Source organism: Triticum dicoccoides, chromosome 1B (genome assembly GCF_002162155.2).
Source record: "Triticum dicoccoides isolate Atlit2015 ecotype Zavitan chromosome 1B, WEW_v2.0, whole genome shotgun sequence".
Lineage (NCBI taxonomy): Eukaryota > Viridiplantae > Streptophyta > Magnoliopsida > Poales > Poaceae > Triticum > Triticum dicoccoides.
This window is the reverse complement of record NC_041381.1, coordinates 620,828,642-620,844,599: the sequence shown is the minus strand read 5'-3', so window position 1 is coordinate 620,844,599 and position 15,958 is coordinate 620,828,642.

The window sequence follows — 15,958 nt, the reverse complement described above, 5'->3', positions numbered from 1 at the left end:
ACAACTCAACAATTACAACTCAATACTTAGAACAAAATATGACTCTATATGAATGCCTCCGGTGGTATACCGGGATATGCAATGAATCAAGAGTGACATGTATGAAAGAATTATGAACGGTGGCTTTGCCACAAATACAATGTAAACTACATGTTCATGCAAAAAAGCAATATGACAAAAGTAATGTGTGTCATATGAACAGAACAGTGGAAAGTTGCATGGCAATATATCTCGGAATGGCTATGGAAATGCCATAATAGGTAGGTATGGTGGCTGTTTTGAGGAAGGAGTATGGTGGGTGTACGGTACCGGCGAAAGTTGCACGATACAAGAGAGACTAGCAATAATGGAGGGGTGAAAGGAGTACGTATAATCCATGGACTCAACATTAATCAAAAGAACTCATATACTTGTTGTAAAAATTTAGAAGTCATCAAAAACCAAAGCACTACACGCATGCTCCTAGGGGGATAGATTGGTAGGAAAAGACCATCGCTCGTCACTGACTGCCACTCATAAGGAAGACAATCAATAAATAAAATTGTGCTCCAACTTCATCACAAAGTGGTTCACCATACGTGCATGCTACGGGAATCACAAACTTCAACACAAGCATTCTTTAAATCCATAATCACCCAACTAGCATGACTTTAATATTACTACCTCCATATCTCAAAACAATTATCAAGCATCAAATTGATCATAGCATCCAATTCACTTTCTATGATAGTTTTTATTATACCCAACTTGGATGCTCATCATTCTAGGACCAAATTAAAACCATAGCAAATACCATGCTGTTCTAAGATACTCTCAAAATAATATAAGTGAACCATTAGAGACTAGCAATTTCTATAAAATTAATCCACCACCATGCTCTAAAAGATATAAGTGAAGCACTAGAGCAAAAACTATCAAGCTCAAAAGATATAAATGAAGCACATAGAGTATTCTAGCAAATTCTAATCAAATAGGCTTCTCCAAAAAGTAGTGTTACAACAAGGATGATTGTGGTAAACTAACAAGCAAAGACCAATATAATACACGACGCTCCAAGCAAAACACATATCATGTAGCGAATAAAAATATAGCTCCAAGTAAAGTTACCAATGAACGAAGACAAAAGAGGGGATGCCTTCCCGGGGCATCCCCAAGCTTAGGCTTTTGGCTATTCTTGAATATCTTGGGGTGCCATAAGCATCCCCAAGCTTAGGCTCTTGCCACTCTTTATTCCATAGTCTATAAAAGCTTTACCCAAAACTTGAAAACTTCACAACACAAAACTCAACAGGAAATCTTAGAAGCTCCGTTAGTGAAAGAAAACAAAACCACCACATAAGTTACTGCAATGAACTCATTCTTTATTTATTTTGGTGTTAAACCTACTATATTCCAACTTCCTTATGGTTTATAAACTAATTTATTAGCCATAGATGCATTGAAATAAGCAAACAACACACGAAAAACAGAATCTGTCAAAAACAGAACAGTCTGTAGCAATCTGTAACTAACGCAAACTTCTGGAACTCTAAAAATCCTACCAAAATAGGACGTACTGGAAAATTTGTTTATTGATCAACAGCAAAACGAATCAATGCAAAAGCTCTTTTCTGTGATTTATTGATTTTTTTCTCGTGAGCACAAAGTTTCTGTTTTTCAGCAGAATCAAATCAACCATCATCATAGTTTATCCTATAGGTTCTACTTGGCACAAACACTAAACAAAAGATAAAAACACATCTAAACAGAAATTAGAAACAAAATTTAACACTAAACAGGAACAAAAACAAAGAACATAAAGAAAATTGGGTTGCCTCCCAACTAGCGCTATCGTTTAACGCCCCTAGCTAGGCATAAAAGCAAGGATAGATCTAACGAGTGCCATCTTTGGCACTTGATTCATAGGTAGCAAGAGAGGATCTCCTTTCTATGGCATTCATCCTTCTATACAGGTTAAGAACATTGCCATTAATGGATGAAGTAAGATTAAGCACGTTACAGAAATTTGCATCTAAGCTAGACTTCATTTCTTTGATAATTTCATTTTGATAAAAGCACAAGAGGGTAGTTGATTCAACTTTATCATTTAAAGGGTGCCCAAATATGGTTTTCATTTTTTCATAGGTATCTATAGCATCCCCTTCGACAAAACCTTCTTCAAAAATAGAATCTAGAACTTGTTTGAAAGAAGCGGGCAAGCCAACATAGAAGCTTTTTAAGTAAACCTCAATTTGATATTGTGGCACATAACTAGCCCGAATCCTTAATAACCTATCCCAAGCATCTTTTTAAGGATTCATCAAGTAAATAGTGAAAGATTCCGAAGTCATCATCATCAAAATCATCTAAATTCTCATTGGTGATCCCGGTGGGTCTTTCCATGGCATCATTGTTTATGAGCTTAGAAAGGATAGAGGGGTTATCCAAGGCACTAGAACTCGGGAGAAATCCCTTAATTCTTTTTCATTCGGGCATGGCAACGGGAAGGCAAACAAAAAGGCGGAGAGGAGAACGGGAAAGAGAGTGCGAATAAAACGGCAATGGTGAAGTGGGGGAGAGGAAAACGAGAGGCAAATGGCAAATAATGTAAATGTGAGGAAGATGAGTTTGTGATGGGTACTTGGTATGTCTTGACTTGAGCGAAGACCTCCCCGGCAACGGCGCCAGAAATCCTTCTTGCTACATCTTGAGCTAGCGTTGGTTTTCCCCGAAGAGGAGAGGGTGATGCAGCAAGTGTAGCATAAGTATTTCCCTCAGTTTTTGAGAACCAAGGTATCAATCCAGTAGGAGGCTCACAATAGATAAATCTGAACATAAACTCACAATTCATCGGATCTTGACAAACACACCGCAAAAAGAGATTACATCGAATAGATCTCCACAAGAGAGGGGGAGATCATTGTATTGAGATCCAAAAAGAGAGAAGAATCCATCTAGCTAATAACTATGGACCCATAGGTCTGTGGTAAACTACTCACAACTCATAGGAGGGGCAAGGATGTTGATGTAGAGGCCCTCCATGGTCGATTCCCCCTCCGGCAGAGTGCCGGCGAAGGCTCCAAGATGGGATCTCGCGGATATAGAAGGTTACGGTGGTGGAAATTGTGTTTCGTGGTGCCCCTAGATGTTTTCAGGGTCCGTAGGTATATATAGGAGGAAGAAGTACGTCGGTGGACGCCTGAGGGGCCCACGAGACAGGGGCACGCCCTACAGGGGGGTGCCCTCCTATCTCGTGGGGCCCTCAGAGCTTTCTTGACTTGCACTCTAGGCTCTCCGGATCAGATTTGTTCCAAAAATAACGCTCCCGAGGGTTTCATTCCGTTTGGACTCCGTTTGATATTCCTTTTCTGCCAAATACTGAAATAGGCAAAAAAACAGCAATACGGGCTGGGCCTCCGGTTAGTAGGTTAGTCCCAAAAATGATAAAAATATGTAGAATAAAGCCCATAAGCATCCAAAACAGGTAATATAATAGCATGGAACAATCAAAGTTTATAGATACGTTGGAGACGTATCACGTATCAGGGACCATTGCAATCTATCACTTTTGATGAGCTCAAAGCTTTGCTTACTCATGCTCCGATTCTTGCTTTGCCCAACTTTGACAAAACTTTTGAGGTTCATTGTGATGCAAGTAGTACCAGAATTGGCGGAGTCTTGATGCAAGAAAAATGAGCCATTGCATACTTTAGTGAAAAACTCTCTGGTGCTCAACTTAACTATCCCATCTATGACAAAGAATTGTATGCTTTAGTGTGTGTGCTATATGTTTGGGAACATTACCTTAGACCTCATGAGTTTGCCATACATATCGATCATGATACGCTTAAGTACTTAAAAGGCCAAACTAAGTTGAACAAGTGTCATGCCAAATGGAGTGAATTTATTGAATCTTTCCCCTATGTGATCAAGTATATTAAGGGTAAGGAGAATGTAGTTGCGGATGCCCTTTCCCGCATATGCACGCTTGTCACTAAACTTGAGTTGAATGTTATTGGCTTTGAGCACATAAAACACTTGTACATCTTATGCTAAGTGTTTGACGCATAAATCTTGGGAACGATATTACATCAAGGATGATTATCTTATGAGAGCTAACAAACTTTGCATTCCCGAGTCTTCTCTTCGTTTGCTCCTTTTGCAAGAGGCTCATGGAGGCGGACTCATGGGACACTTTGGACGCGACAAGAAATTCGCCACACTCTCCAAAAACTACTTCTGGCCCAAGATGTTCCGCGATGTCTCACGCTTCACCAACCGTTGCTCTACATGTCGCAAAGCTAAGTCTAAAGCTCAATACCATGGTCTTTACATGCCTCTTCCTATTGCTTATCAACCTTGGGAAGACATTAGCATGGATTTTGTACTTGGTTTGCCTAGAACTCAAAATGAAAAGGATTCCGTGTTTGTTGTTGTTAACCAATTTTCTAAGATGGCACATTTCATTCCATGCAGCAAAATAGACGATGCTTCACATATTTCCAATCTATTTTGTAGGGAAATCTTGTGACTCCATGGAGTACCAAAGACAATCATCTCGGACCGCGACATCAAGTTCTTGAGTTACTTTTGGAAGACGCTATACGCCAAGCTCGGAATCAAGCTCTTGTTCTCGCCGGCCTACCATCCTCAAACCGACGGCCAAACGGAGGTGACGAACCGTACACTCTCCACTCTACTTCGCGTGTTGATAAAGAGGAACATCAAGGAGTGGGAAGAGTGTCTACCCATCACCAAGTACGCCTACAACCGTGCAAGACATTCGACTACCGGCAAGTCCCCCTTCGAGGTAGTCTACGGCATCAACCCGTTGTCCCCATTGGACATTCTACCTATTCCTCTACAAGAGCTCACCAACCTCGACGCGAATGCACGAGAAAGCTACCTCAATAAGATGCATGAAGATACAAGGCACTCCATCGAGCGCCAAGTACAATGACTCACGACCAAGCTCAACATCAACAAGCAACCCATGATATTCAACATTGGAGATCTCGTGTGGCTACACCTTCGCAAGGACCGCTTCCCCAACGAACACAAGTCAAAACTCCTACCTCGAGCCGATGGACCCTTCAAGGTGCTAGAACGCTACAACAACAACGCTTACAAGATCGACCTCCCACGCGACAAGTAAAACGTGAGCGACATCTTCAATGTCAAGGACCTCTCGCCATACCATGGTGATGACACTTTCGATCCGAGGTCGGATCTTTCCCAAGGGGGGGAGATGATGTGGAGCATCCCTCGATCATCCCCATGGACGTACCTACATCTCCCTCGACTACACGTGGACCTATGACAAGACTCGAGCAAAGACTATCGAAGATAAGGTGAACTCGCTCCTCTCCGAACTCCCTCTCTCTACTTACGAGACATGGCTACTACCTCATGCGGAGACTATGTGTGATCAGGTGCTTGGAGGAGAGCCATGGAACAGCTACATCCAAAGGCCAAGATGGCCAGGACACCAAGTGGGAAGGACAAGAAGAAGAGCTTCCATGGAAGCTACATGCTCCGGACGACCGACCCAGCCCTGAAGTCCGACCCCTGGAGGTCGCAACAGCCAAAGAAAGACTGGAAAGACAAGGCTACAGGCTCCAGACGATCGGCCCTGCCCGGACGTCTGGCAACTCCCAGGCTCCGGACATCCGACACTTCCCCAACAGAACCAAAATTACAGAAATCTGAGGAAGACCGGACGACCATGCCACCGACCACAGAAGCAAATTCATGGACGTCCGAAGATCTATGGACGAACGGGCCGTCCCGAGCCTCCGGACGTCTGACGCCCTCCGGACGTCCGACCCCTGGCTGCGCCTAGTTGCGGGCTGAGGCCCATGTGCCCCTTCACTTTGCCCCTCATTTGCACTATGACTATAAATAGGCCCCTCCTACCTCCTAGCTAGGGTTAGCGTTGATTTAGCTCATTTGTGAGATAGAGCCTCGCTCATCCATCCGGATCTACTCCTCGTGAGGGACCGACACCTCTTCGGAGAAGATCCACCTGGATTCAAGACCTCCATCCGGAGAAGACCATCATCAAGACCTCCGCGCGGTGAAGAACCGGTTACCCTTTGTATCGTCCCTTGTTGACTTTGGATCTTGTATTACCTTATGCCTCCGCATGTGTGACTTTGTTCTTGTTGGTTGAGTGTTTCTCTCGTGTTTTCTCTTGTTCCCCTCCTCGTGTTCTTTGTGTTCCTCGTAGGGATCCTCTCCAAACATGAAAGATTGGCCCCTAGGGTTCTACCCTACATAAGAGATCCTCTCCCCATCCAGGGGGGAGGCCATGGAGGAGGAAGCGCAAGGGGGGGAACCTCTCCTCCATGGAGTGCCATCAGGAGGGGAATCATCGCCGTGGTGATCGTCTTCATCAACATCACCATCCTCATCTCTTTTACGCAGTCCACTCTCCCGCACCCCGCTATCTTGAACATGGTGCTTTATGCCACATATTATGATCCAATGATGTGTTTCCATCCTATGATGTTTTGAGTAGATATCCTTTGTCTTTGGGTTGATTGATTATCTAGATTGGTATGAGTTGTATGTTTTGTTTTGGTGTTGTACTATTATGCCTTCCGTGCCGCGCACACGTGAGGGATTCCCGCTGTAGGGTGTTGCAATACGTTCATGATTCGCTTATAGTGGGTTGATAGAGTGACAGAAGCTTAAACCCGAGTAAGGGGGTTGTTGCGTATGGAACAAAGGGGACTTGATATGTTAATGCTATGGTTGAGTTTTACCTTAATGATCTTTAGTAGTTGCGGATGCTTGCTATAGTTCCAATCATAAGTGCATATGATCCAAGTAGAGAAAGTATGTTAGCTTATGCCTCTCCCTCATATGAAATTGCAAGGACGACTACCGATCTTGTTAACAATTGCTTAGGACAATTCCGCACACTGATCCATCATTATTCCACACTCGCTATTTATAGTACTTAAGTAATATATTTTAACCTTATGATAATAGCACCTACTTTTATATTTTAGCTCTCCGATACCATGCAAAGTTATCCTCTTCATGCCCACAACATAGTTTTATTTCTCGTTTCTAGTTGGAAGCAAACGTTTGGTGTACGTAGAGTCGTATCAGTGGGAGATCAGACTTGATGTACCTTTAGCTCCTTGTGGGTTCGACACTCCATGCTTATCACTTCCACCTTTGTAAATTGCTATGATGATTCCCTGCACTTGGAGATTATCAATATACAATTCTCGCCAACATGGATATCCCCTTCAATGTCGCTTCATGATGTTTGGCATTACTCTTGGGGCTCTGCATTCTATAGACCGAAGGATTATTACAACAACTACTTTAGAGATGGAGAGGCACACCCCGCCTTCAATCAGCTTTGGAAGTCGAAGTGCACTATGAAGATCAAAGTGTTTGGGTGGCTCCTATTCCATGACAGACTCAACACACATAACATGCTGAAGAGGAGACACTATAATATAGGAAACAATTTCAATTGCATCCTCTACGGCTAGAACATTGAATAAACAGTGGAGCACATGATCTTCACATGTCCTTTTGGTCAGAGCTGTTGGGCTAAACTTCAAATTAACTGGCCAGCCTTGGACTGCCGACTCACTCTCCTTGAAACCACACGGGACACTTGGCCAAACCCTTTTTTTAAAAATTCTTGACAGAAGTGGAGCATATGGAAGGAGAGAAACAAAAAGCACTTCATAGGAGTGGCCCCTAGTGTGGATTCTTGGCTCAAACGCTTCAAAGAGGATCTGTCATTGCTTCAGCATAGAGTTAAAGCAACGCATAGAGCTGCCATGGTATCTTTTTGTACCTCTATTGTATAGTCTATACTTTGCATTCTGCCTGGTAGTTTAATCACACATTGGGTGTGGTTCACACAATGTAAAGTAGATGATATGTCTATGTAAACCTCCCATTTATATAGATATATGAAAAAACAGTAGGGGTTTTCCCCCTACTGTCGTTTTGTCAAAAAAAACAATCAGGATAATGGTATACTGAAAGAATAGTGGGAAATGTACCGTACCCAGCATCCTTCATGTCAATGTCTCCAATGACAACATTAGTGATCGTATTGCATTCCCCATGTTGACGCTTATCATAACGGTTAAGGCAACTAGGAGCCCAATGGTCAGGATCTCCGCACACATGACAAACTCCTTTGTTCTTGTTAGTCCTCTTCTTGAAGTTAATGTGCTAATAAGCCTTCTTCTTCCCATCAAACTTCCTTTTACCATCAAACTTACCCTTGTTCTCGAACTTGTGGTGCTGGAAGTTTTTCTTCTGTACCAGATTGGCACTAGAACCTCCCTCAATACCTCGAGCATGCATGTCTTTTGATCTCGCCTTTTCTTCCGCATCAAGAGTGGCAATGAGATCCGGAACGGAAAACCCCTGCCTCTTATGTTTAAGAGAGGTAGCAAAATTCCTCCGCGAGAGAGGAAGCTTAGTGATGATGCCTCCGGCAACAAACTTGTGCGGCAACATACAATTGAAGTGCTCTAGTTCTCTAGCAAATGAATGTATCCCGTGAGCTTGCTCAACCATGGAGCGCTCATCAGTCATCTTGTAGTCATAGAATTGTTTCATGATATACAGCTCAATGCTGGCATCGGAGACCCCAAACTTGGCCTTGAGTGCGTCCCACATATATTTGCCATTATCAATTGACGCATAAGAAAAAACTATATATGAACACTTCCGGTGATTCCAAAGTCCATCTGTATGGAGTTTCTTCATGTGCTTTACACCGATATGACCCAAACGGCAATGCCACAAATAAGTTGCACTATCATTATCAACTTTGCATCTTTTGGCACCAATATTATGAATATGTGTATCACTACGATGGAGATTCAATAAACCATCTACATTGGGTGTATGACCATAGAAGGTTTTATTCATGTAAACGGAACAACAATTATTCTCTAACTTAAATGAAGAACCGTATTGCAATAAACATGATCCAATCATATTCATGCTCAACGCAAACACCAAATAACATTTACTAATCCCGAAGGTAGAGGGAGTGTGCGATGGTGATCTCATCAACCTTGGAATCACTTCCAACACACATCATCACCTCGCCCTTAACTAGTCTCTGTTTGTTATGTAAATCCTATTTCGAGTTACTAATCTTAGCAACTGAACTAGTATCAAATACCCAGGGGCTACTACGAACACTAGTAAGGTACACAATAATCTGCATATCAAATATACCATTGTTCACTTTGCAATCCTTCTTATCCGCCAAATGTTTGGGGCAGTTCCACTTCCAGTGACCATTTCCTTTGCAGTATAAGCACTCAGTTTCAAGCTTGGGTCCAGCTTTGGGCTTCTTCATGTGAGTGGCAACTTGCTTGCCATTCTTCTTGAAGTTCCCTTTTCTTTCCCTTGCCCTTTTACTTGAAACTAGTGGTCTTGTCAACCATCAACACTTGATGATATTTCTTGATTTCTACCTTCGCTAATTTCAGCATCGCGAAGAGCTCGGGAATCATTTTCGTCACCCCCTTGCATATTATAGTTCATCACGAAGTTCTAGTAGCTTGGTGATAGTGACTAGAGAACTCTGTCAATCACTATCTTATCTGGAAGATTAACTCCAACTTGATTCAAGCGATTGTACTACCCAGACATTCTGAGTACATGCTCACTGGCTGAGCCATTCTCCTCTATCTTGTAGGCAAAGTACTTGTCAGAGGTCTCATACCTCTCGACATGGGCATGAGTCTGAAATAGCAATTTCAACTCTTGGGACATCTCATATCCTCCATGGCATTCAAAACATTTTTGAAGTCTCGATTCTAAGCCGTATAGCACGGTGCACTAAACTATCAAGTAGTCATCATACCAAGCTTGTCAAACGTTCATAACGTCTGCATCAGCTCCTGCAATAGGTCTGACACCTAGTGGTGCATCAAGGACATATTTCTTCTGTGTAGCAACAAGGATAATCCTCAGATCACGGACCCAGTCCGCATCATTGCTACTATCATCTTTCAACTTAGTTTTCTCTAGGAGCATATCAAAAAACATAGGGGAGCTACAACGCGAGCTATTGATCTACAACATAATTTGCAAATACTATCAAGACTAAGTTCATGATAAATTAAAATTTAATTAATCATATTACTTAAGAACTCCCACTTAGATTGACGTCCCTCAAGTCATCTAAATGATATGTGATCCAAATCAACTAAACCATGTGCGATCATCACGTGAGATGGAGTAGTCATCAATGGTGAACATCTCTATGTTGATCATATCTACTATATGATTCACGTTTGACCTTTCAGTCTCCAATGTTTCAAGGACAAGTCTGTACATGCTAGCATCACCAAGTTCAACCCGAGTATTCCGCACGTGTGAAACTGGCTTGCACCCGTTGTATTTAAACGTAGAGCTTATCACACCCGATCATCATGTGGTGTCTCAGCACGAAGAACTTTCGCAACGGTGCATACTCGTGGAGAACACTTATACCTTGACATTTAGTTAAGGGATCATCTTATAATTCTACCGTTGTACTAAGCAAAATAAGATGCAAAAAAATAAACATCACATGCAATCAAAATATGTGACATGATATGGCCATGATCATCTTGTGCTTTTGATCTCCATCACCAAAGCAAAGTCATGATCTCCATCTTCACCGGCTTGACACCTTGATCTCCATCGTAGTGTCGTGGTTGTCTCGCCAACTATTGCTTATACGACTATCGTTACCGCTTAGTGATAAAGTAAAGCAATTACATGGCGTTTGTATTTCATACAATAAATCGACAACCATAAGGCTCCTGCCAGTTGTCGATAACTTTACAAAACATGATCATCTCATACAACAACTTATATCACGTCATGTCTTGACCATATCACATCACAACATGCCCTGCAAAAACAAGTTAGACGTCCTCTACTTTGTTGTTGCAAGTTTTACGTGGCTGCTACCGGCTTCTATCAAGAACCGTTCTTACCTATGGCACAAAAACCACAATGGTGATTTATCAAGTTTGTTGTTTTAACCTTCACAAGGACCGGCCGCAGTCAAGTTCGATTCAACTAAAGTTGGAGAAACAGACACCTGCCATGCACCTTTATGCAAAACTAGTTGCATGTCTGTCGGTGGAACCGGTCTCATGAACGTGGTCATGTAAGGTTGGTCTGGGCCGCTTCATCCAACAATACGCCGGATCAAAATAAGAGATTGGTGGTAAGTAGTATGACGATCACCGCCCACCACTCTTTGTGTTCTACTCGTGCATATCATCTACGCATAGACCTGGCTCTGATGCCACTGTAGGGAAACGTAGCTTGCAATTCCAAAAAATTCCTACGCTCATGCAAGATCTATCTAGGATATGCATAGCAACGAGAGGGGAGAGTGTGTCCACATACCCTCGTAGACCGAAAGCAGAAACTCAGTTGATGTAGTCGAACGTCTTCTCATTCCGACCGATCGAGTACATAACGTACGGCATCTCCGAGTTCTGCACACGTTCAGCGCGATGACGTCCCTCAAGCTCTTCATCCAGAAGAGAGTCGAAGGAGTAGATGAGTTCCGTCAGCACGACGGCGTGGTGATGGTGATGGTGATGTGATCCCACAGGGCTTCGCCTAAGCACCACGAGAATATGACCAGATGCGTAAACTGTGGAGGGGGGCACCGCACACGGCTAGAATGAAAGTGCAACTATCCCTAGGTGGTTTTGGTAATTCATAACAACATATAGCTCATTGAGCTAATGCTATTCCAAGACTATTGTTTCAGGGAAGCTCAATGAATGGCATGGCATGGATGATGAAAGTCGATCCCTCAAAATACTAAGGACAAAGGATTGGCTCAAGCTCAAAAGCTCAAGACTCTTCATTTTACATTTTAGTGATCCAAGATCACATTGAGTCTATAGGAAAAGCCAATACTATCAAGAAGGGATGAGGTGTTGCTTAATGAGCCTCTTGCTTCATGTGCTTAGTGATATGCTCCAAAAACCCTCAACTATTTCCCACATCCACAAATGACCTAAACCTAAAGCCAAAATCGGTCACACCGATTCTTCCAATCCGGCGCCACCGATTCCAAAAGTCATAGCCATTGCCACAAACCCTAAGCAAATCGGTCTTACCGATAGGGATCTCAGTCTCACCGAGATGGGATTGTAATCTCTCTGTTTCCCTACGTAACGTTTCGGTCTAACCGAAGTGAGCGATCGGTCCCACCGAGATTGCAATGTAAACTCTCTGTTTCCTTTTTGTAACATTTCGGTCTCACCTAAAAGAGAAAATCAGTCCCACCGAGTTTACCTGACCAACTCTCTGGTTAGCTAATTACCAAAATTGGTCTCACCGAGTTTGTGTAATCGGTCCTACCGAGATTACGTTATGCCCTAACCCTAACCAAATCGGTCTCACCGAGATGCATGTCAGTCCCACCGAAAATCACTAACGGTTACTAGGTTTACTAAATTGGTCCGACCGAGTTTAACGATTCGGTCCCACGAGTTTGGTAAATTGTGTGTAACAGTTAGATTTTGTGTGCAGGCTATATATACCCCTCCACCTCCTCTTCATTCGTGGAGAGAGCCATCAGACTAAACCTACACTTCCAACTTACCATTTCTGAGAGAGAACCACCTACTCATGTGTTGAGGCCAAGATATTCCATTCCTACCATATGAATCTTGATCTCTAGCCTTCCCCAAGTTGCTTTCCACTCAAACCCTCTTTCCACCAGATCCAAATCCTATGAGAGAGAGTTGAGTGTTGGGGAGACTATCATTTGAAGCACAAGAGCAAGGAGTTCATCATCAACGCACCATTTGTTACTTCTTGGAGAGTGGTGTCTCCTAGATTGGCTAGGTGTCACTTGGGAGCCTCCGACAAGATTGTGGAGTTGAACCAAGGAGTTTGTAAGGGCAGGGAGATCTCCTACTTCGTGAAGATCTACCGCTAGTGAGGCAAGTCCTTCGTGGGCGACGGCCATGGTGGGATAGACAAGGTTGCTACTTCGTGGACCCTTCGTGGGTGGAGCCCTCCGTGGACTCGCGCAGCCATTACCCTTCGTGGGTTGAAGTCTCCATCAACGTGGATGTACGATAGCACCACCTATCGGAACCACGCCAAAAACATCCGTGTCTCCAATTGCGTTTGAATCCTCCAAACCCTTCCCTTTACTTTCTTGCAAGTTGCATGCTTTAATTTCCGCTACCTATACACTCTTTGCATGCTTGCTTGTATTGTGTGATGATTGCTTGACTTGTCCTAAAATAGTTAAAATCTGCCAAACTCTAAAATTGGGAAAAGGTTAAGTTTTTATTGGTCAAGTAGTCTAATCACCCCCCCCCCTCTAGACATACTTCAAGGTCCTACAAGTGGTATCAGAGCCTTGGTCTCCATTTGCTTTGATTTCCATAGCTTTTGGTGGTCATAGCCTTGGTTTCACAACCTAGGAGAGTATGGCGTCTAGCGAGGGAAATTATCACCGTAGAGGTCCTTACTTTGATGGTACTATTTTTGCTAGTTGGAAGCATAAGATGAAAATGCATATTCTCGGACATAACCCCGCCGTTTGGGCAATTATTTGTATTGGCTTGCAAGGTGAATTCTTTGATGGGAGAGAACCGAACCGTGAAGCTAATGCGGAAGAATTGAAGATGCTGCAGTACAACGCTCAAGCATGTGACATCATCTTCAACGGATTGTGCCCCGAAGAATTCAACAAGATCAGCCGTCTTGAGAATGCAAAGGAAATTTGGGATACTTCGATTGATATGCACGAAGGTACCGAGTCCATCAAGGAATCCAAGTTGGACGTGCTCCAAAGTCAGCTTGAAAGTTCAAAATGAAGGATGGTGAAGGTGTCGCTGAAATGTACTCTAGGCTTGCTCTTATCACAAATGAGATTGCCGGCTTAGGGAGTGAAGAGATGACCGACAAATTCATCATCAAGAAAATCCTAAGAGCATTGGATGGAAAGTATGATACCATGTGCACATTGATCCAAATGATGCCAAACTACAAAGATCTCAAGCCAACGGAAGTCATTGGAAGAATTGTTGCTCATGAGATGTCACTCAAGGATAAGGAGGAACTTCACAACAAGTCAAGTGGTGATTACAAAGCCTCAAGTGAAGCCCCCACATCATCAAGTGAGAAACAAACCTTCAATGAAGAATTAAGCTTAATGGTGAAGAACTTCAACAAATTCTACAAGAGTAGAAGCAAAGAAAGAAGCTCCAAGTCAAGGTCTTGTCATGACAAGAGATCTTCTAGTCGAGAGCGCAATTGCTACAATTGTGGGAAGCCTGGACACTACTCCAATGAGTATACGGCACCCTACAAAAGAAGAGAAGATTCTCCAAGAAGTAGGAGCAAAAGAGAAGAATCACCACCAAGAGAGAGGAGGAGTAGAGATGATCGTTATGAACGAAGACCCTCACGGAGAAGCAAGGATTCGGAAAGAAAGGACAAGTCATCAAGGAGCTACACAAAACGAAGACATCAAGCTCATGTTGGTGAATGGGTTTCCGGCTCCGACTCCGACAAACACTCCGAAAGAAGCTATCACTCCGACTCCGAATATACTCAAGATGAAGGTGTTGCCGGTCTAGCACTTGTGTCAACCAACTCCTACGACATATTTGATTCACCAAATGAAGGTGTTGGAAGATGCTTCATGGCCAAAGGTCCAAAGGTAACACATCCCGAGTATGTTGATTTCAATAGTGATGAAGATGACTTGCTTGTGGATGATGATTTACTTATTGACAACTCTAGTGATGAATACTATGATGAAACGTCAATTAATCATGCTAATCAAATGAATGACAATGATAAGGAGAAATTGAGCTTCTAACTAAAGAACTAAACACTCTTAAGTTGGCTCATGAAACTATCTTCAAAGATCATCGAGAACTTTTAAGGGCTCATTAGAAGTTACGCTTTGAAAAGCTCAATCTTGAGCAAGAGCATGAGTTCTTAAAGGAAATCAATGATGATCTCCGCAAGAAAAGTTCTTCTTACATTGCCAAGCGTTTACTCTTATCTACTTACATGCCTCAAGTCAAGTCTAGTAACAAGTACAAGAAAGATACTTCCTCTAGTAGTAACAACAATAATGTCAAATCCAATATTGTTGCTTCTAGTAGTTCTCTTGATTCCACTAATGATTCTCTTAGCCAAGTTACACTTGAGCAAGAAAATAGTTTATTGAAGGGAATTATAGAGAAAGGTGTTTACAAGAGCCTTGCCGGGAGTAAGCAATTCAAGGAAATCGTACGCAAGCAAGGAAGGCACCGGAAGAATCAAGGTGTTGGTTTTGAACGAAAGTTCAACGCCAATGGAGTTGAGTGGGAAGAAGATCAATACCCCAAGACAAAGTTTGTTCCTCAACAAGAGAAGTATGATCCTACTTCCTTCAAGGGGACACAAGCTCAAGATGATCTTCCACCACAAGACCACAAGAACAAAGGCAAGGACAAGCTTCAAGAAGAGATTGATGCATTTGAAGAAGCACCCAAGGCCTTGGTCAAGTGGATTCCCAAGACTACGTCAAGTTCTACTTCATCAAGTACAACTACAACTCCAAGGATTCCCATCAATATGATGTGGATCCCGAAGAAGAAGAACTAGAGAGTTCTTGAGGGTGACTCCGCCAACATTCTTCACTCATATCTTTTTGGCAAGAACAAGTGCAATCAACTTTCACATCTTGCACTAGTTCAAGGAGTCAGAAACCCTCATGTTGGTAAGGCAAGGGACAAGGTAACCTAATGTTTTCATGGACATCATCTTGTGTGTGCATCACTCTATGTCTATGGATATCCTTGTTTGTTCCTTGTGGGACTAACCCATGTAGGCAAGTTGAAAGTGCAACTCACTCCAAAGGATTGCTCCAAATGATCTACATCAACACTGAGCATCTACATCTTCAACACCTACATGAAGTCATCATCGACAAAAC